The sequence below is a fragment of the Balaenoptera physalus genome, assembly GCF_965194825.1.
Source record: "Balaenoptera physalus genome assembly, chromosome: 20".
NCBI classification, from domain to species: Eukaryota; Metazoa; Chordata; class Mammalia; order Artiodactyla; family Balaenopteridae; genus Balaenoptera; species Balaenoptera physalus.
The window spans coordinates 38,673,713-38,696,323 of NC_138901.1; the positions used below are offsets into that span (position 1 = coordinate 38,673,713).

General features: G+C 51.5%; 1 protein-coding gene across 6 annotated transcripts in view; it reads right to left on the bottom strand.

The window, feature by feature from the left end:
* Positions 1-22,611, bottom strand: part of CUEDC1 (CUE domain containing 1) — a 75,020-nt gene that overhangs the window by 27,973 nt on the left and 24,436 nt on the right. The window contains exon 2 of one of the 6 annotated variants that reach the window (XM_082440077.1): positions 3,680-3,915. The exons of the other annotated variants lie outside the window; for them this stretch is intronic. The gene's annotated coding sequence lies outside the window, so the exon portion shown is untranslated. The remainder of the gene's footprint in view (positions 1-3,679; positions 3,916-22,611) is intronic. 6 annotated transcript variants of the gene reach the window in all.

The window sequence follows — 22,611 nt, forward strand, 5'->3', positions numbered from 1 at the left end:
ATCAGTTGACAGAGGGGAAGCTGCTCCCCGCTGCCCTACCCAGGGGCTGCAGCCTTGGGGAGCCCCTCTGGGCTGGCAGGAATGTGTTTGTACCTGGGACCAAGTGCAATGGCCCAAACTGGGAGAAGGGGGCACTGGCAGCTCAGGTGCAAGGCAGTGAGGCTGGGCTGGCTCCAGGCATGAGCTCTTGCTGACCCAGGTCCAGCTCCTTGGCAAAGAGGGGCCAGCTGCCCCTCCCCGGGCATGTCCTTCAGGCAGTTAAGCTGAAGGCCCCTCCACAGGCTGGGCCTGCATGGTCTGGTGCTGAGCCCTGAAGTCTGGGCAGAAACAGGAGATGTCTCTGGGCCTCTGGGACAGGTGGTCAGTCAGTGATGCCACATAATTCAGTATCTGAGCATGCCCAGGGAGTCCAGGCCAAGGAACCGAGATTAGGGAGGGGTGCTCAGAGCAGAGGAGGGTCCTGGGAACAGAAGTCCCAACTCCGGTCCCCTTACCCCACACTAGCACACACTTTGCACCCACCCACTGTTCCATGAATTCCACTTCTATGGAATTCATATAACATATTTAATGGAACACTATACAATGGTAAACAGAAATGAGGCATCTCTGTATGTCTCTATGCCCAAGACCTATTGCTTAGGGGAACAATGCAAGGCACAGAAAAGTAAGTATAGTCTCTATACTATAGTGCATTATGGTATGTGTATGTCTACATATGGAGAGGGTGAGGGAAAGGGCTCTGAAAAGATTCATAAGAAACTGATAATATAGGCTTCCACTGGGGAGAATTAGGTCATAAGAGACAGATCAAGGAAACTTTTCTCTGTAAATCCTTTTGTATCTTTTAAATTTTGATTCATGTTCATTAATTTAAAAATTATAAAATAAGCAGATAACCTATAAAGAATATCAAAATGATAGCTCTGCCAGTGATTTTCTATATTCTCTTTGCATATGCATATTATCTACAATTGACATGAATTACTTTTTAATAATAGTCATAGCAGGGCTTCCCTGGTGGCGCAGTGGTTGAGAGTCTGCCTGCTAATGCAGGGGACACGGGTTCGGGCCCTGGTCTGGGAAGATCCCACATGCCGCGGAGCAACTGGGCCCGTGAGCCACAACTACTGAGCCTGCGCGTCTGGAGCCTGTGCTCCGCAACAAGAGAGGCCGCGATAGTGAGAGGCCCGCGCACCGCGATGAAGAGCGGCCCCCGTTTGCCACAACTAGAGAAAGCCCTCGCACAGAAACGATGACCCAACACAGCCAAAAATAAATAAATAAATAATAATTTAAAAAAAAACAAAAAACTTACTGATGGGTTTATTAAACCATGAGGAAAACAGTGCTGATATCGTTTAAAAAAAAAAATAGTCATAGCAAATATCTATGAGCACATACTGTGTGCCACACACTTTCTAAGCACGTGGCATGCATTATCTCATCAAAGCCCCACAGTAAAGCAAGTATCATACTCATTTTGCAGATGAGGAAACTAAGACTCAGAGAGTTTAAATAACTTATGTAGGGTCACACAGTCAGTGACAGAGCCAAAACGTGAATCCAAACAATCTGTCCCCAGAGTCCATGCTCTTCTTAACCTCCGTCTTATACTGTTCTCTGATTTTAAAAAACCAAATCAAACCAAACCAAAAACAACTGAATGATGATAGAAAAAAAATCTTAAAAGCACAGAGCCTCCAGGGCTTTAAAACTTTTGTAATCCTTAGAATCCCAACTCCATCCTTCCTACCCGGACTATTTGGCAAGCCCTCCCCAGTCCTGCCTCGCACGTGCTTCCAGAGCCTCAGCCTCAGGGCCAGGGCCCCGGCTAGCTCCTGGTAGGGTTGCAGGGTACACAAAGGTTCCCGGTGGGCAAGGTGATGGCTGATGCCACAGCTGTTTCAGAGGTCAGACCACAGTGTGGAGGGCCCACCGGAGCCGCGCAGTGGGGCGGGGTCTAGCCAGGAAGCTCCCCGTGGAGGGGAAACCACAAGTTGGTTTTTACCAGCGCTATGTCTGGGGTAAGAGCACAGTGGTTAAGGGTGGGCTTGAGCTCCGGGCTAACCCCGGCTTCCATCCTGATCACTGCTGCTTGGGTGAGTGGAACATCTCTGAGTGTGTTTCCTCATGTGTAGAACGGGGACACCTGTATCTCCTCAGACAGGTTCCTGAGGGGGATCACGTTCTCTCAGTTGGGGCAGCTGTCAGTAAGACTGCCTGTGTCTAGAGCCTGGCCCAGGAGTCAGGCCTGGGGTTATGATCTTTTTTTTTTTTTTTTTTTTTTTGGCTGCGTTGGGTCTTCGTTGCTGCTAGCGGGCTTTCTCTAGTTGCAGCGAGCGGAGGCTACTCTTTGTTGCAGTGCGCGGGCTTCTCATTGCAGTGGCTCCTCTTGTTGCGGAGCACGGGCTCTAGGCACGCAGGCTTCAGTAGTTGTGGCACGTGGGCTCAGTAGTTGTGGCTCACAGGCTTAGTTGCTCCGCGGCATGTGGGATCTTCCCGGACCAGGGCTCGAACCCGTGTCCCCTGCATTGGCAGGCGGATTCTTAACCACTGCGCCACCAGGGAAGCCCCTGGGGTTATGATCTTGAATCTGGCCCTGAGCGGGGAGAGTGTGCAGCATGAAGGCTCTTCTCAGGGGCCTCCAGGACCTCAGGCTGGGGTGCTCTGGGACCCCTGCGTGGAGCTCCCGCTGTTGCTGGGGGCTGGGCTAGTTTGACAGGGGCCTGCCCCCGGGGAGGGGCTCCGGGCTGGGCAGCAGGAGCACAGGCTCACCGAGTGCCCTTCTCAGAAGTGCTTCCTATAGCAGCTGGGGAATGCAGGCCCCAGGCTGGGGAGCAGGGGCTTGGGGAGGGGCCCAGCTTCAAACAGCAGGAGGCAGCTGCAGCTGGAGGGCCATCACCCCCCTCAGGTAGGCAGCCTGGACACCATCAGAAATTCCACCCGGCCCAGACAGCAGATGGGATTGTTTAGAGCCACTTACCAGGCCCGCTACTCTCCCCAGCCACAGGCTGCTCCCTCCCCCGCGCCCCTCCTCTGCCACCGCTGGGCTAGGCATCCCTCCCCACCTGTGGCCCTCCCTCACCCACACTGCTCAACTCCAGTACCCACGTGCCCACATATGCCCTCAGGAAGAAACCCCGTGCTCTCCCTGCCAGATGGTGTGTGTTGCCTGAGGTCAGAGCTCAGTGGCCACAGAGCTGGGATCTGAACCCAGATTGGGGCGTCCTGGGCCAGCGCCCTGTCCCCATGTGGGCATGCACCCCAGCACAGCAACTCACAGCTCATGTGCCTGCGTGTGCCACACACACCAGCTCCCTCAAAACCTTCACTGCACGGCGGGTGCCACAGATGCCGCAGGCCCTCACAGCCAGGGGCCACGCTCCCCTCCTTTAGATTTTCCTGAACCCTCCCGCCCAGCCCAGGCACTCAGTCCACTCCTCTCTTCATCCAACTTGGAAGCCGTGTTCTTCCAGCCAGACTGTCCTACACACACGCTAACATGCACTGACCGCACCCTCAGCCTTCCCACGGCCCACCCTGCAAGCCCCTCCCTTCGCTAGGCAGACAGCAGGGCCAGATGAGGCCCTGATCCCTCTCTCTCTTCCCCAAATGTGCCCAGAATGGTTTTTACAGCGTCAGGTGCATCAGTGGTGAGGGGTGAGGTCAGGCTGACCTGATTTGCAGCAAATCTGGCCAGAACCAGAACTGGGAAGCGGCACACCCTGGCCAAGGCATCAGCTTCCTGGTTCCCTGCAGAACCAACTCCCAGATGGGGGTGCAAGGAGGGCTGCAGGCCCGCTGGGGCTGGTAGCCCTGGCCCTCAAATCTGACAGTCAGGGGAAGGGGCAGGAGCTCCTGGCGGTCCTAGAACCAGCCTTCTTTGCCTCCAGGGGGCCTCAGTCTCCATCCCTAGAAAATGGAGAGAAAGAGTCCCTATTCAGTCTGACCTTCCCCATCACTGAAACCTCCCAGAGATGCAAGGACATGAGTTGGGGTGGGGGACGGATCAGAGCCAGAGAAAGGCACCACCAAGCTAGGTACAAACCATGATGACACCTCTGCAGAAGGGGTTGGCTGCATCCCAGTCCCATAGGGCTGGAAGGACCTGTACCCTTTCTTTAGCTACAGAACCAGAACCCTTGTCCTCAGCAGAAATCCATTCCATAAAGACATTAAGCAGAGGCCTGCCCTCCCCTCCCTCCCCCAGCAATTAGTAATCAGAGAACCTGCCATTTACTGAGTGCTGGGCTGTGTTTCCCGTGCATTGTGTTAATCCTCACGATAATCTAGGACTGCAGATTATTACCTTCTACCGTTATCAGAGCCATGTTACAGATAGGGACAAGGAGTCGTCATGTGTGACCTAAAGGTCGTCCAGGGCTGCACCACGTCCAAATTGCATGGCCTCACAGGAAAGAAACCAGCGTGCTGTCAAGTCTTCTAACACACCAGTTTCTTGCAACCTGCTTTAAAGCCTAGGTTTAACCAGAGCTGTTTGCATCTCTGCCTGTTCCCGGCACTGCTACCGGCCTGCTCACGTGGCTTTGGGAAGTGCAAATGTGCTTTTCTATCAGTCTAAAAGCAAGTGCCCTTTGCATTATAGCAGTGTATCTCAGAGGATGGTGGAGACCACCTTCACCAGACTCCTCTGAGGGGTTTGCTAAGGACACATATTCTTCACCCCACTATGAAATCAGAATTTCTGGGGATACAGCCTGGGAATCTGTATGTTAACAAGTTCCCCAGATCTTTTGAATGTCCAGTAAAGTGTGAGGACCACTACCTTACAGAGCGATGCAGTTTGGAGCCCCAGATTCTGACTTTAGCTCCATCACTGACCAGCCAAGTGACCTTGAGCAAGTCATTTTGCTGCCTGAGCCTTCAGGTACCCATCTGAAAAATGGGCAAGGAGGACTAAATGATCTTCAAGATCCCTTTCATTCTTGGCATCCTCTGTGTCTGCCCTGAGTCCCCAGATGGTCCACAGCTGTCTGAGCTGAGTTTCATGGACTGTTCAGTCCCTGGAGCAGCCGATGTACACTGTAGGCACACATTAAAAAGAATTCCTATCTGGCTGATTTAGGGAGATCGGCAAAAATACCTTGTCTCTGGCTCCAAGCCCTGAACAAATGGCTTTTGGATTATCCACGCCACCTCCCTACTCCCCTGAATATCCATTTTTTTCATTCCAGCCTGAGCCAATCAGGATTCTGTAAACATTAGGCCCACACACCTGGGCTTAATCAACAGTCATCAAACAAATGCTCTGCCAAATCGCCCCACAAGCCCAAACTCGTAGCCGCTCTGTCCCTCCCAGGGAAGCCGCCAGCCGGGGATGTGTGGACCCTGCACTCCCTTCCTTCCAGTGTGGGATGGGCACGAGGGCTGGGTCGGAGAGAGGCTCTAGCCGGAATGGCCCCAGCCTACAAGTGGGTTGCAAGTCACCCAGACTTAAGGGGTATGAGGCGACAATGGGGACAGTCCAGCAATTGCTGGGACCTTTCCAAAGCAGCTGGACACTCCTTAGTCCCATGGCTCCTTGATGAGCACCATTAAAACACGAGGTATTCAGCTAGTGCTCAAGCACTTCTTGCTGGTGGCAAACAGGACTGACTCATCCTTCAAGGTTTATGAATCTTTGCCAGAGGAGCTGTGGTGCTTTTCAGACCCACAGCCCACAGACACGGGGTGAATTCGGATTCATGCCCCCTTGGTGTGGCACAAAGGGGGAACCCGTGTGCGTGTGCAAAATAACCAAAGAGGAAAGACCGACAGGAAAGGCAGGAGTGAAAACCCAGCTTCCACAGTGGGAAACATCTGTGAATTGTAGCCAAGGTCTGCTGATCCCAGCCGTTTAAAAATCCTGAAATAGATCATTCTCTCACTCTGAACGTGATGACTTTCCTCAAATGACTGTGCTTTACATGTGCACAGCACTTGACAGTTTCCAGTGCCGGGGGCGAGTTCCACAAGCCAGGCTCTAGGCTGGGCCTGTTCCCCGAGAGCAGGGGCTCAGCTGGCACCATGCTGGGCACTTCACCTCCATGAAATCCTAGCAACAACCCTTCGAGGTAGGAGGTGTTATCTTGCAGACGGGGAAACTGAGGCACAGAGGAATTAAATAACAAGCGGCTAAGTCAGGATTCTACCCCAAAGCCCATGTTCCCAACCACTCACTGCACTGTCACCCCACTTATAATGGGGAGCCTCTGATCTCTGCATGGGGCACAAAGGGAAACTGAGGCTCCAGAAGGGTTGGGAATGTGCGGTCACCCTGGGGCAGGAGAGAAGCGGCTGCATGTATTGGCCAGGAGCAGGGAGATAGAAAAGAAGGGGGTGCACCCCAGCTCAGAGCTGAGCAGGCCAGTCCTGCCATACGCCTCCTCTGCCACAGGGGTCCCAGGGCCAACAGGACCCTGCCAGGCTCCGGCTCCCACCCCCAGCAGGGCCCCCCTGTCCGTCCCTTGGCTCTTCAAGTTGGGTTTCCATCCCAACCACAGCGGGCAGCAGCTGAGTGAGTCAGGCCCAGCAGGAGGAAGTGGCCACACTTGAAAATCATTAACATGCAGGGCTGAGCTCAAGCCTTTGTTCTTGAGCAAGGACTGTAGCATTTCACTTTCAGGAAGGAGCTGGGAGGGTGGGGCAGGATCAGAATTGCACAACCAAATGCACAGGCTCAGACACACAGAGGTCCCACGTGGAAAGTCTGCTTAGACAGCCCCTGCGGAAAAGTACAAGCAGACCCACAACCCTCACATACGGCAGGTCCACACAGAGAGCACAGGCCAACTCATCCCCTCTGCTTTTTAAATCAGAGAGGCCTTTCAACAGGGGTAAATCAGGGCTATGTGGTCAATCGGCTTCTAAGTCAGGGACGCCAAGCAAAGGGAGGATGCACACAGGCAGCAGAGGGAGGGTGGGAACTCAGGCCTCCGACCCCGGCCCGACCACAGCGGGAGCCCCGGGTCGGAGAGGGACAGTTCGCCCCACGTCTGGCTGGCAGGGGCAGCCCCAGCTCTGGGCGACTGCTTTCCTACATGCCCCTCTTCCCAAAACACAGCATCCCTCTTCCAACCATGTGCCCCCCACACCCACCCTGCCCATGTCTCCCAGATGCAAGGAAAGCACAGCAAACAGCCCTCACGGGCACCCCCAGCCGTGAGTGTCCAGGTGAACGTCTCAGGGCTGTAGCTCTTCCCTGAAAGAGTCACATCTCAGCCACCAGCAGTGGTGGGAAACGCTTTGAAGTGAATTAGTTAATTCTGGGACAGGGTGGATGAAGGTTGGGGAGGTGAGAGGAAGGGAAGGGAGAAAAGTCAGTCAACAAGGAGAAACCTGTTTATAAAAATGTAATACAGGGGCTTCCCTGGTGGTGCAGTGGTTGAGAATCCACCTGCAAAGGCAGGGGACACGGGTTCGAGCCCTGGTCCGGGAAGATCCCACATGCCGTGGAGCAACTAAGCTCATGCGCCATGAGTACTGAGTCTGCGCTCTAGAGCCCGCGAGCCACAGCTACTGAGCCCAAGTGCCACAACTACTGAGCCTGTGCTCTAGAGCCCGCGAGCCACAGCTACTGAGCCTGAGTGCCACAACTACTGAGCCTGTGTGCCTAGAGCCTGTGCTCCGCAACAAGAGAAGCCACCGCAGTGAGAAGCACGTGCACCGCAATGAAGAGTAGCTCCTGCTCGCCGCAACTAGAGAAAGCCCACGCACAGCAACGAAGACCCAACACAGCCAAAAATAAGTAAATAAAAAATAAATAAATTTGTTTAAAAAAAATGTAATACAGGGAATTCCCTGGCGGTCCAGTGGTTAGGACTCTGAACTCTCACTGCCAAGGACGCGGGTTCAGTTCCTGGTTGGGGAACTAAGATCCCGCAAGTCGCGCAGCATGGCCAAAAAGAAAAAAAAATGTAATACAAACAAGAAAACAGCTTTGAGCGAGTCCCACTGCCCTTGGAACAGGACCATCCCTAGATCCCAGGGAACAGACCCCCTGCTCCCCTCCCCACCTCACAGGGGTCAGTCAGAGGCTAAGGTTTTACCCTGCTCCCCTCCTGCACCTCATTAGAGCTTAACCTCCAGGCCTTCAAGGAAATTGGTAGAAATGAGACCCTTGTCCTTTGTCAGTTAGGGCCCTCTCACACTCTTGGACAACCCCCTGTTCCCTTTGGGGGTGGCAGAGAGAAGTGGAAAGGAAAGTGGACTTGTTTAGGGAAGCTGCCGGCTCCCAGAGTTGTGCGACGTCTGGCAGGGGCAGGCCACCCACCAGGTCCAGCTCACCCCCCTCAAAGCCCCTCTGTTTGTAAAGGGCTTTCGGGGACAGGAAGCAATAAACAGAGTCAAGCGTCCAAGATGCAGGGGCTGATTATGCAGTTTGTGGATTTTCCAGGCCTCTTTGTACTCTCCCACCAGCTGCCTGGGGCTCTGCAGAAAAAGGTGCTGGCAAAAGATAGGCTGGTCCCTGGCTTGAAAGGTGGCCTCTTGCCAGGCCTAAGCTGGGTCTTTCCAAGTGTGTGAGGGCACAGCACGCCTTGATGGTCCCACAGGCTCCTTCTCAGAGCCCCGAAGAGAAACCCCGCCCGCCCCATGCTGCGAGAGTCTGGACTCTCTCTCTCTCCAGCCGCAGCTCACCTCTCTGCCCAGCTCTAAGTTACTTCCTCACTTCAAAGGAGGCTGATTCCCAGAATTCCCAGAGGGGAGGGTGTACCACGCCAGGCTGCAGCTCGATAAGGCCAGGTGGGTGGCCCTCCTTCACAAAACACAGCTCAGCTAGTTTAGCTGCCCCAAGCGTAGAGCAACTTGGGAAAAGCTGAGACTGATGGGGAAGGTGGTTCTGGGCTGCATGGCCTCCCAAGTGCCAAGGTCAGCTCTGGCAGCCAACGTGTGCGAAGCTGTGAGTGCATAGGGTTTGTGAGAATTGTCTCTCACTACCCAGGAACCGATACATGACACAAGGTGCATCCACAAAACAGAGAGGCACACAGTCGAGAACTTCAGGTGCAACATGGGATGACATGGAAAAAAACCAAGTGGCAGCGCCAGGTGTCCCGTGCACTACTTTTGCTGAAATGTCTGAGTGTATGCTTGTATATTTGGAGATGTACAGGGAGGGGTCCAAGTGGATACACACCAAACACTAAGTAGCAGTTGTCTAAAAGGGAGGGTTGCATCGTTACTTCATGTACCTCTGCATCCTTTGAAGTTTTTACAACAAACATGCATTGTTTTTGTAGTTAAAAATTAAGAATTATTTTAAAAGGTACACTGCAACATAAAATGTACGGCCGCTGTGGAAAACAGTTTGGTGGTTCCTTGAAAAGTTAAACACAGAATTACCATACGATCCAGCAGTTCCACTCCCAGGTATATTCCCAAAAGAACTGAAGGCAGAGATGCAGACATTTGAACACCAGTGTTCATAACAATATTATCACTATAGGGACTTCCCTGGTGGCACAGTGGTTAAGAATCCGCCTGCCAATGCAGGGGACATAGGTTCGAGCCCTGGCCCAGGAAGATCCCACGTGCCACGGAGCAACTAAGCCCGTGTGCCACAACTACTGAGCCTGTGCTCTAGAGCCCGTGAGCCACAACTACTGAGCCAGCGGGCCACAGCTACTAAAGCCCGCGTGCCTAGAGCCCGTGCTCTGCAACAAGAGAAGCCACCGCAATGAGAAGCCCACGCACTGCAATGAAGGGTAGCCCCCACTCGCCACAACTAGAGACAGCCCGCGCGCAGCAACAAAGACCCAACGCAGCCAAAAATTAATTAATTAATTAATTATTTTAAAAAAGGACATTGTATCCAGGGCCTTCCTGAAATGTGTAATGTGTGTATGTGTGCGCAGAGGCAAGAGGGGAGCTGGCAGTATAGCCTTCTCAGACACCCGCTCCTTCCAGAACTGTACTGCCCAAGAAGGTAGCCACTAGTCACGTGTGGCCAGATAAATTTAAATTTTAATTATTTAAAATTAAATAAAATTTAAAATCGGTTCCTCGGTCACGCGACCACATTTCAAGTGTTCAATGGCCATCACGTTGAACAGCACATATATTAGAACATTTCCAACATCACAGGAAGTTCTATCAGACAGTGCTGTTCCAGAACCTAAGGGGAGCCCTCCTCCTCAGCAGCATGAAGTCCTGGTGTACCGTAATTGGGGGGCTTCATTACAATGATCTGGGGGGGACCAAGGACTGTGGACAATTGATCCCCAACAGAAAAGCCCTTCCACAACCTTCTGGGAAGGGCAGGCAAGTGCAAAGACCCCCTTCTCCTGGGCAGGCAGAGCTAGGGTGAGTACTAGGCCCACTCCCCACTGGTGTCCTTGGCCTCATCCAAGATCAAAGCTTTGGCCCAGTTCCCGTGGTGAAACTTGACACCCAGGCAGGGAGAAGCAGGAATCCAGCTAGGAGCCCAAGTCTGGTTTCAGAACCAGCAGGGCCCTGGGCTCAAGGACCTGATTCAGAAAAGTCTCTCCCGCTTGCCCTGCCAGGACGAAGCGGGTGCTTAGCATCGGCAGGGCTCATCCATTGTCCCCTCTCCTGGGTGTGCCCCATGGTGGCCCTTGCATTGCCTCCTTGGGCTTCTGGGAAGGAGTCAGAGGAAAAGGGCAGCTGAGGCAGGGTGTGTGGTGATGGGGTATGGGAGGGATAGTGCTTATTAAAGAAAAAAAAAAAACATTTGTTTCCAGGAACCCAATGCGCCAGACTAAGGAAATGAATGAAAAGGGAGTCTGAAAGCACACAGAAGCCTGGGTGCTTGAGCCTGTATCTTTGAACTAACCAGAGAGAGAGAAATTGTCAGGGCACCTCCTGCCCCTGCAACACACAACACCGCACACAATGATAGAAACGGCTGAGACAGCTTCACTCCTGACTTAACTGATCTCCTCAAGAATTTCCCCATTTGAGTCAAAGGGGAATCCCTGTTCTCCCCCCAGGCTGTCTCAGCTTGGCCCTGAAAGTCAACCAAAATGAGCTGTAAATCTGCAGTTTTTCCTGCAAGCTGCAGATTGGGAGCTAGGGGCTGGGAGGTGGGTGAGCAGACAACCCACAAAGGGTGGGAACAGTTGGAAATGAAGCCCAAGGGAGGACCGGTGAACAGGGGTTCTGGTCCTGACTCTGCCACACAGATCCTTGAGCAAGCTCCTTTTTCCTTTCAACCTTTTTTAAAAAATAAAACAGATACAGAAAACTGCACAAAATACATGTAAGTTGAATGAATTATCATAAGGCAAACACCTTTCAACCACTCATGTCAAGAAATGAAACTCTGCCAGGTGCTCCAAAACCCTCTCCACGTGCCACAAACTGTTTGCATGGTAATCACTTCCTTGCATTTCTTAACCCTCAAATGTGCATGCCTGAACACTATACTTAAGTCTTGCACATTGTCTTTAAAGTCTATTTTAATCTACAGGTTCCCCCTTCATCCCTTTTTTTCCTTGTAATTTATGAGCTGAACAACCCAGGCTGTTTAACTTCAGACTTCCCTACTATCTGAAGTTCATGGAACAAGTTTCCTTTTCTCCCTGAGCCTTAGTAACTGCTTCCTTACCAGTGCCACCCTGCCCATCTTATGGCCCTCCTGTCAACAACAAAAAGAGACAGCCTCAAAGCACATCAGGAAATGCTTACGATATTTTGTTAAGCAAAGGATGCAGGATGCAAACTGATATATATGGTATGCTTTCAATTACATAAAGGAAAGATTCATAGGAAAAAGGAGTAGAAGGAAATACTCCAATGTATCAATAGTTGTCCTGGATGGTGGTGGAATTCTGTACCCCCCCTTTTTCTTTCTTGTATTTTCCACAATTAGCATATAACAATGTGATAGGGGACAAATCATTTTTAAACATTTTCAAGAAAAGAGTGCTCTGAAAGTGTGGCACGAGATCAAATCTGTGACCAGGCTTGTCTACTCTCCTGTCATAGGACCGCTTGGCTTTTCTCTCTGCTCCCGTGGCCACCACCAACCCAGCTGGGATCCTCAGCACCCCAAGCCTGCTTCCCTTGATGCCTCCTGGCTGGTCAGCCTGTCTCCTTCCTGTCTCTTCTCTGTGCTGCCAAAAGAAGAACTCATCTAAAACGCGCCAGGTCACTTCCCAGCTCCTCAGTCTCTTGTGTAAAGATCAGACCCCTTCCTTTTTCTGCATCAGCTGTCACCACACTCAGTGAGCATCAGGGTCACCTGCAGAGCTTGTCAAACACACACTGCTGGGCTCTACCCCCAATGCCACTGGTTCAGGGACCACAGAGCACAGCCGTCTGCACCTCTCCTCTGTCCTCATAAACAAGGCCTGTCCAGCTTTCAAGAGCCTCTCAGGTTCCCCTTTTCCATGAGGCAGTCTCTGGAAACTTCGGTCAATATTGATCCCCCTCTGCTCTTCCAGGTCGGCCACAGCACTCAAAGCGGTCTGGTGGCCTGGAAGAGGGGAGAGAGCACTGAGTGGCCGTAATGATGGGCAAGGTGGCACCTCATCATTTGCTGTCTCCCTCTATCAGACCAGCTCCTCAGCGCAGACTCAGAGAGGGATGCTTCTTCAGCGCCCCCATGCCACCCAGGAGGTGTTCTGCATGTACCAGGCAAACTGGGTCTGTTTCATTCACAGACACCCCAGTGACCTTTACACATGGGCTTCTAATTATTCACTCATTCATTCAGTGGCAGGCAAAAAACACTTAGGGAGGACCTACTGTATGCCAGGATACACAAGATAAAAATCTCTTTTCATAAAGAACAAGATTTACAGTAGCGTGGGTTACAGCAGAAAGGGCTCTGTGAGGAGCCCTTCCAACTGCAGCCCCGGAGACCGCTGCGCACACACAACCTTGGCCTGAGAGGCAGGTGTTGGTGCCGCCAGTAAGCACACACAGGTGTGGACGCGCCCTCGTGCAGCCATGGGAAAAGCTTGGCTGCCGGTCACAGGCTTCGTTGTCCCCCAGCGAAGCCACCCTGGAGTCGGGGACAGGATTTATGGGTAGATATTGTTAGGAGAACAGATGTCCAGGCAGGCCGGCAGAGCAACTGGGAACAATGGTCGTGATTGTGCCAGCCTGGAACCCAGCAGAGGGAGGCAAGAAAACACTACGGTGTCTGAGGAGCAGACCCCCTTCCCCGCTTCTTCAAACACCCGGGGCTCGGGACCCTTAGGCCCTCTGCCCAGCAAGACATTCAGCAGGCTGAAGACACCGTGGACTCTGTAAGGCAGGTTCTGGCTTCTCCATGACCTTGGACAACGTTTACTTCCTTGTGCCCCAGTTTCACTATCTAATAATACCTTTTAAAAAGTAGTAAAGCCAAAAAACAAGATGATAGGATCACTGTCAGAAGAATAAAAGGAGAGATTAAAAACAAACAACAACAATGCCACTTCGTAAAAGGAAGAGTAAGTGCAAGGAGATTGGGCAGGGAAGATCCATCAGCGCCTCAGTGTGGAAACCCTAAAGGTACTCGGGCATCCCTGAAGCCAGGATGCTCAGGTGGAGGGGTGCAGCAGGATCTCAGGGAGCTTCTGGAAGGCAAAGGTCCAGGACCCTCTACTGAACCAGAATCTCCTGAGGTGCACACAATCCTTGTCCCCCAAACCCCAAGCAAGTCAAAGAGGCTCAGGGGTATTCTGGGCCCCTCCCAGTGTATCTGGGATAGATACACTATCTCAGAGGTGAGTGGCAAATCATTATCTCAAAGAGGGGGAGGGAGGGACAATGGCTGCAGGGAAAACATCAAGGGAGCTCAGAGACAAGCTGGAGGCGAGAAGGAATGTCAATATTGAGGTGCCCTTCCTTTCTGTTCCCCACTCCAGAAATCTGATCCTGGAGAGGAGATAACCTCCTTTGCACACAGATTGACCAATCCTCTAGGGACCTGCTGCTTCAGCCACGTGTGGCCAAGTCCTGGGCTGCTCCTTCCTCTGGCCACCATACCATCCCAGCACTTTTCCCTAGTCCTGCGCTCTTAACGCCTCGGCCCTAACAGCCTCACCCTGACCAACTGCAATTTTAGGATTCAGAACACAGACCTCCTCCTCCAGGAAGCCTTCCCAGATGCACTCCTTGGCTCTCCCCCACATGGCCTGGGCCTGTTAGATTCTTGCTGCACCATCAAAATGGCAGCACTAGTCACATGATATCAAAGTTACCAATGTGCCAGTTGGTGGCCCTGACAGAGCACGCATTTTTTGGTCTCATTCAGCATTCTGTCCCCAACGCCTAGTTCAGTGCCCAGCATAAAGCAGGTAAGCAATATGTACAGGCAGACCTCGTTTCATTGCCATTCACCTGAGTTTTTTACAAACTGAAGGTTTGTGGTAACCCTGCAACGAGCAAGTCTATTGGTGCCATTTTTCCAAAAGCACTTGCTCAGTTTGTGTCTCGGTGTCACATTTTGGTAATTCTCACCATATTTCAAACTTTTTCATTATTATTATATTTGAGATGGTGATCTGTGATCAGTGATCTTTGATGTTACTACTGTGACTGACTGAAGGCTCAGATGATGGTTAGCATTTTTTTCTCAGTGAAGTATTTTTTAATTAAGGCATGTACATTGTTTTTTTTAAGACATAATGCTATTACAGACTTAATAGACCACAGTATAGTGTAAACATAATTTTTATATGCACTAGGAAACCAAAAAACGTGTGTGACTCACTTTGCTGCGATATTCACTTTACTGCGGCGGTCTGGAACCGAACCTACAACATCTCTGAGGTCTGCCTGTATATTTATGCTGATCAGGAGAAAGGGAGGGGAGGAAATTTTAAATCAAACAACGGCACACTTTTCAAAACTCTAGGGAAATTATAGCAAATATTTTCTTTAGCGCTGCCTATGTGCCACAGAGAAGCCTGAGACACAGGGAGGGAAGGGCGGCCACGGTGGCAGAGCTGGGTGAGAACCCAGGCAGTTTGGCTCCAGAGTCACTGCTCTCAACCACTCTGCCATGGTACCTGTGGTTCAAAGGGAAAAGAAAAAAGAGTAAAACCTGGAAAAAATAGCTCCCTCTGCAGTCCTTGCTCCTGTGGCTTGGGGGTCACCCTTCGGACAAAGCAGAGATTCAGGCTGCTGTCCACGGGCCAATTGGTGAAGGCCTCTCTCAGTGAGGTACCAGGGACCCTGCTGCAGCCCCTGGGAGAGCCCGGGAGTTGGCAGTCCCAACTGGGAGCTCCTGGAGGTCAGTTTAGAAACAGGGACAGGGATGGTGCCATCCAGGGCCTTTTTGCTCTGGGCCAGTGAGAGGATGTCCCACCAGCCCAGGGGGCTTCGTTCAGGAGCGGCTATGAGGAAAAGCAGGGGCCCTGGGTGGCATCAAAGTAGGCAGGAAAGAAAACGCATTCAGAGTTAACCGGAATGATGGAAAATGGACCATACGCCAGGCACTTGGTGACGTGCGTCCCCACGGGATTTAATTTTCACACCAACCCAATGAGGCAGCTGCCACTCTCCTTGTCTTACCAACAGGAAACTCAGGCATTGTTCTGCTGGAACAAGAGAGAGCAGGGAGGCGACCCTCCCAAATCAGGTGTGTCTGGCCAAGGCTGAGTAGAGCTGTACGGGTTTTTGGGTAAAGCATTAAGGCTACTTGCTCTCTGTTCTCTTTCTTAAAGACAGACCAAATAAAATGGGATTTAGGTGAGACTCCAGAAGAAACTTTCTTGACTGTAAAGAGGTGTTAGAAAGAGCACTTCCCAGGAGAGACCCCCGAACAGTGCATCACTCCAGCAAGTGCCTGTTCTGCAGCAGGAGACTGGACCGCCTGACCTCTATCACCACGAGAGCATCACCTGATACACTTGGAGTTCCCCTCAGACATCTTGGCTCCAGCTCCAGTCTCAAGGGAGGCTTTTGGACAACACAAATCTGAGGTTAAACACATCCTTTGCTAAATTTGACAAGCAGATGGGTGGAGAGTTCCGATATTGAAATGAAGCGTGGAGGTGGCGTATTTGATCAGTGAGTAAAGCTAGCACGAGCGTGGTACTGAGTGACAAAAGCCTACTGTTTCGCCTGTTGGATAACATAGCTTGTCAAGCCAGCAGTGCCCGAGATGACCACAGGAAGTGTGGCTGGCAACCTGCTCAGGCAGAAAACTGCTCAGGAAGCCCGGTCCTGCCTGGGCCATCCTCGCCTACTCGCTACTGAGCTGCTGGGAGGTCCGTGAGGACACAGAGCAGATCTGCTGTTGCCCTGCCCTGGGCTGCTCGGGCCAACACTTTTGCCTTGGCCTGGAACAGCAGTCTCCCTGCCGTGATCAGCCCGGGAATGCAGGACACCCTGGGCAGGAGGAGGGGGCACCTGGGAGCCTGGATCACATGCAAAATGCTCAGTCTAGTCTAAAGAGAGGCTCCCAATTCTGAAGTTTCATTTCAAACCAGGCAACTCATTGGTTTGAGTCAAACACAGAATTTACTATTTACCACAGAACAATCATATGACAATGATTTTGCAGTTTACCCAGATGTGGGGCTTCCTTAAGGTAAAAGGGGTCACAGTATCAAAGAGGTTCAAAATGTCTCCACCCTTCCCGGAGAAACCAAGGCCTGGAAAGGTTAAAGGCCTCGTGCAAAGTTCCTGCCAGAGGATCAGCAGGTGCCAGCTCTCCCACCAGCCTCCCGCCCCGAGTGGCCAGCAGCTGCCTCTGCGAGTATGGGGGTGGGGGGTGGGCCCGAGGGGGCTGAGTGTCTATAAACCATGGCGCACTAGCTCCACCCATGGCCTCATGACGCACGAGGCTCCACCACACAGGCCGGGCCCAGGCACGGGTCCCCAGCTGGAGGACTGACTATGGCTCCCCCAACCTGGGAGCTCCAGGCCACTGCAAGTCTTCCTGTGCGGTCCCCACCTTCCCCTTTGATCCCAAAGAGGGGAAGAGGGTGGAGAGCAAAGAAAAATCCCCAGTCGGCAGGCATCAATTTGCCCAAAGCAAAGGCAACATAAAGGCTGCGCCTGTTTCCATGGAGACGCGATGGGCGAAGCAAGGGAACAAAACAGAGCGAGAAACACAAACTGTCACCACCTTCTGGGCCAGTGTGATCCATGTTGTCGGGCCAGAGCCCTGACAGGAAGACATCGGAAGGATTACAGGTAACCAGAACAGCAGCAGCCAAACCGGGAGCCCTTTCAGTAGGTAGAGAGGGAGGCAGCGCCCACCCCCTCCCAGCCCCCAGCCTACAAATTAGCCTGGCCCCCACTCTTGAGAAAGACCCTGAAAAAAAAAACCCAAACCGAAGTCCAAAGTGAATCATTATTCACTTTACAAAAGGATTCTTCGCTTGACAAAGGGATTCCTTGAAAGGGCCAGAGCCCAAGGTAGACTGGAGCTTTGCTTTGTTTCATTATTTACTTCTGTGGGCCAGAGGAGGAGGAGGAGAAGGGAGTAACTTCCAGCTGAAAGTTTGTTAGAAAAGATGACAAAATTCCTAAGGGGAAGGCATAGAAGGGTGGAGACAAGACTGTGCTTCTAAAACATTTGCCGGGAGAGGCCCTCGAGAAATCGAGCCAGGGCAGCTTTCAAACAGAAGGCAAGAGAGCCGAATGCCTGTGGCCCGTCCCCCAGGAAGGGCACAGCACAGGAGGCAGGCAGCAGAGTTTCCAACAGGTCCCCACGGGGTGGACCCCAGAGCCATCAGGCTACGAGGAAAAGCAGGGAGCAGTAAGGGGCAGCCTTGTGCCCTGGGGCAGCAGGAAGGCAGGAGGCCAGCAGCAGGCTCAGCAGGTGGCAGGGGTGTCACCCTTTATCAGGTGACATTTATGAAGCATCTCTTTGCATGTGCTTGCCATCCTGGGGAGGGATGCCCTGCCCTTGGAGAGTCTCAACCCAGCCTTCACTCCACTCGGTCTTTTTCATAATTCCTACGAGGAACAAGAAACAAGCGTAGCAACAGCAAGAATATTTCCTGAGCATGCTAACTAGCCATTGTCTCCTGTATCCCCTCAACCACCCCATGAGGGAGACATTATTCTTATTCCCATTTACCCATGTGGAGACAGGCACAGAGAGGTAAGTAACTTGCCCAAGGTCACGCAGCTAATAAGTAGCAGAGCCAGGATTCAGATACAAGTCTGCCCAACTTCAAAGCCTGTGAACACTAGGCTAAATGCCTGCCACATCAGCCCATTTCACAGACAGAGATGCCGAGGAGGAGCGAATGCAAGCGAGTTGCACTGAAGCGGGGGATGGACTCTGAAGACCAGCTCTCCTGACACACCCAAGGCTTGTTTGACTTGTGAGACCTCCCCTGGGAAGGCCAGCCAGCTTTCTTGGTGGGGTACGTGGACTGCTCTGTGGCCATTAAGTCACTCACTGGGTCTGGGCCTCAGTTTACCTCTCTGCCATTCATCAGTACAGTGTGAGTTCCCCACTACCTCGCTGAGAGAGAGGAATGGGGAAGAAACGTGGGGCAAGGTCCAGGGTTGTCACCAGGGAGCCCACGGGAGGAACAGGCTCAGTCCCAGCTCCAAAGATTCACAGAGATCCACAGGCTCTGGGTTGAGCAACGTGACGTTCACAGAGCAAAAGCCTAGGCAGCATCTCCAGGAGGCACCTGGTTCAATGGTCTGCCCACCAAGGTACACCTGGGAAACTCGGGGACTTCCTGACATGGTTGGCCTTCAGGGGATCAATTTCCAAAACCTCCACTTCCCCGTGGTGTCCTTCCACAATGTGCTGGGAACCATCAGAGCCCACCAGCTCTCTTTCGAGGTAGTCCCCCTCAACACTTCCCCGAAGAAAGGCCCATTCCCCCAGCCACCCCAACTTTACCCTGGTGCTTTGCCCTGGTAAAAGCCACCAAACAAAGGGACAACTCAAGAATGCAGCATTCCTGGGAGAAGTCTCCTGAGGATGGACATTGAGAAGGGAGCTGGCCTTATTTTACCAAGACCTTCTCTAGCTTATCTACCCATCTGTTTATTTTAGAATTAGGAAGGAAGGAAGCTGACACAGGGACACCTGTTTAACACATTTATTTGAATCAAAAAATGGAGTCAGAGTTTTTCCAACACAAAGCATGATTTGGCTGACAGTCTAACAACGAGGTCCAGCTTTGCCAGTTAGGAATTACGGCAGACATTTTCCATAACTGTGTGGGCTGAGTTTGCCATTCTAGGCTTTGACAAAATAAGCCTGGAAATACGCTCTGCTTAAAGTTACGAGAAAAAAATTTTCTATGTGAATTTTTAAATGTGTAAGGAGATACAGTTTTTCAAAATTCTTTTGGCAGGTGTGGGAGGAAAAAAATTTGAAGCCTGTGTCTTTACTTCCCTGGAGCCACACTCAGAGGCTGTAGCTTCCACACCACCCACTGGGCCATGAAAGTAATAAGTTCTCAAGAGAAGGCAGCTGCAGCGCATATGACAAGCATTCGACCTGGACCCAGGGTGTAAGTTTATTTCTGCTACTTCTTAGCTGTGTGGATCTGGTTAAGTCACCCAAACTCCCTGAGACTCAGCTTCCCCATAAGCAAATGGGAATAATACCATATGAGACATATTAAAAATCCTGATGTGGGGCTTCCCTGGTGGCGCAGTAGTTAAGAATCCACCTGCCAATGCAGGGGACATGGGTTCAAGCCCTGGCCCGGGAAGATCCCACATGCTGCAGAGCAACTAAGCCCATGCACCACAACTACTGAGCCTGTGCTCTAGAGCCCGCGAGCCACAACTACTGAAGCCCGTGCACCTAGAGCCTGTGCTCCGCGACAAGAGAAGCCACCTCAATGAGAAGCCCGTGCACCACGATGAAGAGTAGCCCCCGCTCTCCGCAACTAGAGAAAAGCCCGCGCGCAGCAATGAAGACCCAGAACAGCCAAAAAAAAAAAAAAAAAAAAAATCCTGATGTGATGATGATAACATTAAGTGAATAACGGAGAAGTGCACGGCACGAACAGCACCAAATAGCAGCCAACCAGCAAGTGTTTTCTGTTTGGCTTGGACAACTTGATGGTCTCTGTCTCCAGATGATACTAATAACTGATACTTACTGAGCACTTACTATGTGCCAGGCACTGGACTAGGTGCTTCACAGGCCCCAGTTCATTTTGTCTTCACATCAATCCTATTGATAAGGTGTCATTCTTATTCCTCGATTTATAAGCACAGAAAGCTTACACACTTGCCCAGCTCAGTCGGCTAGAGATTAAAGGCCCAGTGGGTCTGTTCAGTTCCAGAGGCCTTGCTCTCTAAACTCTCCCTATTCAAAGTGCGGCCTCTGACTGGCAGCATCTGCACCAACTGGGACCTTATTAGAAGTGCAGGATCCCAGGGCCTACTCCATACCTACTGAATCAGAATCTGCATTCTAGCAACATCTACGGTTGATTCCCATGCACATCCCCGTTGGAGAACCCCTGCTCTAGACCACCAGTCCAGCTGATTTACAACCTGGTTTTATCTTGCTGAAGGTAATAATAGAATGTTTGCTTTCTCCACACGTGCACACACACAGCTGGCAAGTAAAGCAAGCAAGGTGGTTAGGGGTTACAGTAATCCATCAGTGACACATGCAAAAGGCATATTTTAAAAAGGGCTGGGAGGATTCACGTCAAACACTCATCAGTGGTTACCTCTGAGGAGTGGTATGGGATGGGGAGAAGGGGTGGTGGAAGCGGGGGGCCATTTATTTTTTTTTGTTCTTAATATTTATTTATTTATTTATTTGGCGGCACCGGGTCTTAGTTGTGGCACGCGGGATCTTTAGTTATGGCATGTGGACTCTTAGTCGCAGCATGTGGGATCTAGTTCCCTGACCAGGGATCGAACCCGGGCCCCCTGCCTTGGGAGCATGGAGTCTTAGCCTCTGGACCACCAGGGAAGTCCCAGGCCATTTGTATTATTTGAAATTTTTAATAAAAAGAATGGAGTTGTTTATTGGTTACACAATTTTTCAAAAAAAGAATGACAGTTCCCCGGAAGGCCAGGAAGGGGGTCCCTAGGGAAGTGTTGGTAGAAGAAAAGGGTTGCTGGGCTTGTAGTCATAAGACTTGGATTCAAGGCCAGGCTCTGCCCCTAATTTGCCTCGGGACAGCAGGGCTCTCACTTGGCATCTGTGGGCCTGTGTTTCCCCCACTATAAAGGGGGGTCACCCCACGCACCCTTCCAAGCCCCACAGCATGGGTGCAGGGACCAACCGCGCAGCGAAATGCACCAGAGGCCCGTGTGAAGGGCAGGGTGCTGTGTTTCTTGAAAGGAAAAGCGACGAAAGAAAGCAGTGAAACATTCCCCCTCACTCATTCCATTCCCCAAACACAGACAGTCCATGACTTTATAAGGAAGACACACACAGCAACCTGGATTTAGAGTCCGTGGGAGCCCCAGGCTGATTTTCAAATCCTTATTCGAACTTAAAAGTTAGGTTTGGACGTGGTTCAAAACACAGAAAGAAAGGGCTGTTTCTCAGCATCTTGCCCATTCTCTTTGCTCCTCTCCGGGTTTCTCTGCAGGCTCAGGACTCGGGGATGCTGTGTTGGGGCACAGATGCTCCCCTCTGTGTGCTTTCCATGCCTCCCCACACACGGCCCCGGCCCTGGCGCTGCCTCCCAGCTGCTCTGAGGGTCCACAGTTTGGCTCACTCTGGCCGAGGCCTTAGTTTCCCCACTTTTATCTTAGAACTGGAAAGAGCAGCAAGTCCTCCCCTAGCTTGTCTCGGGGGAGGGGTGGAGTCTGGGTCCACAGGGATAAAGGCACTCGCTCAAACACACAAAGCTAGCTTAAAATAAATAGAGCTGGGTCGGGTTCTCTATGACCTTTGGAAATACCTCCTTTTCCTTAAGATTTTTCCATCATTCCTTTGCAACTTGTCCCCTCATTCTGAGAGACACACAGATCTGAAGACTAAAAGCTGCTGTGCTTTTCCTCAAACTGAATGATCCTAAAAACACACAGTCTGAAGGTATCATTGAAACTGAGCCAGAAAAGAATCCCCTGTCAGATTTTCCAATGAGAACCAGGCCCTTCGAAACCATTATAAGCTTCAGCTACAGTGAAGTAATGGCAAAAGAAGCCTCCAGGCAGGCAGTTCCAGCCCCAATATACTTACGTGGCCTTAGGCACCTAACTTCACCTCTCTGAGCCTCAGTTTTCTCATATGCAAGACAGTGAGAGAACCGGCACCTTTCGGGTTTAAAAAGAAGATTCTAGATAAGAATAAAGCCTTTCACGCAGAGTAGGAGCTCAGTAAATAGCAACTATTACCATCATGATCATCTCATTCAGGACCATCCATCCCAAAGAGAGAGGTCTGTCTAAATCAGTTCTCCACTCCAGTCATACATTAGAATCACCTAAGGAAAGTTTTTTCCTTTTATAAAAATACCCGTGCCCAGATCTTATCCCCAGTGATTCTGATTCAGTGGAGTGGATTAGGCCCGAGGGAATCTGTACATTTTTTTCCAGCTCTCCAGGTGATTCTAACGTGCACCTGTGATTGAGAACTGGGCTCTAAATCCTTGCTTCTCAACCTTTAATGTGCACACGAATCTCCTAGGGGTCTTGCTAAAATGCAAGTTCTGACTCAGTAGGGTTAGCATGAGGCCTGAGATTCTGCATTTTCAACTAGCCCCCACGTGATGCCAGTGCTGTGGTTCATGGCCTCAGGAG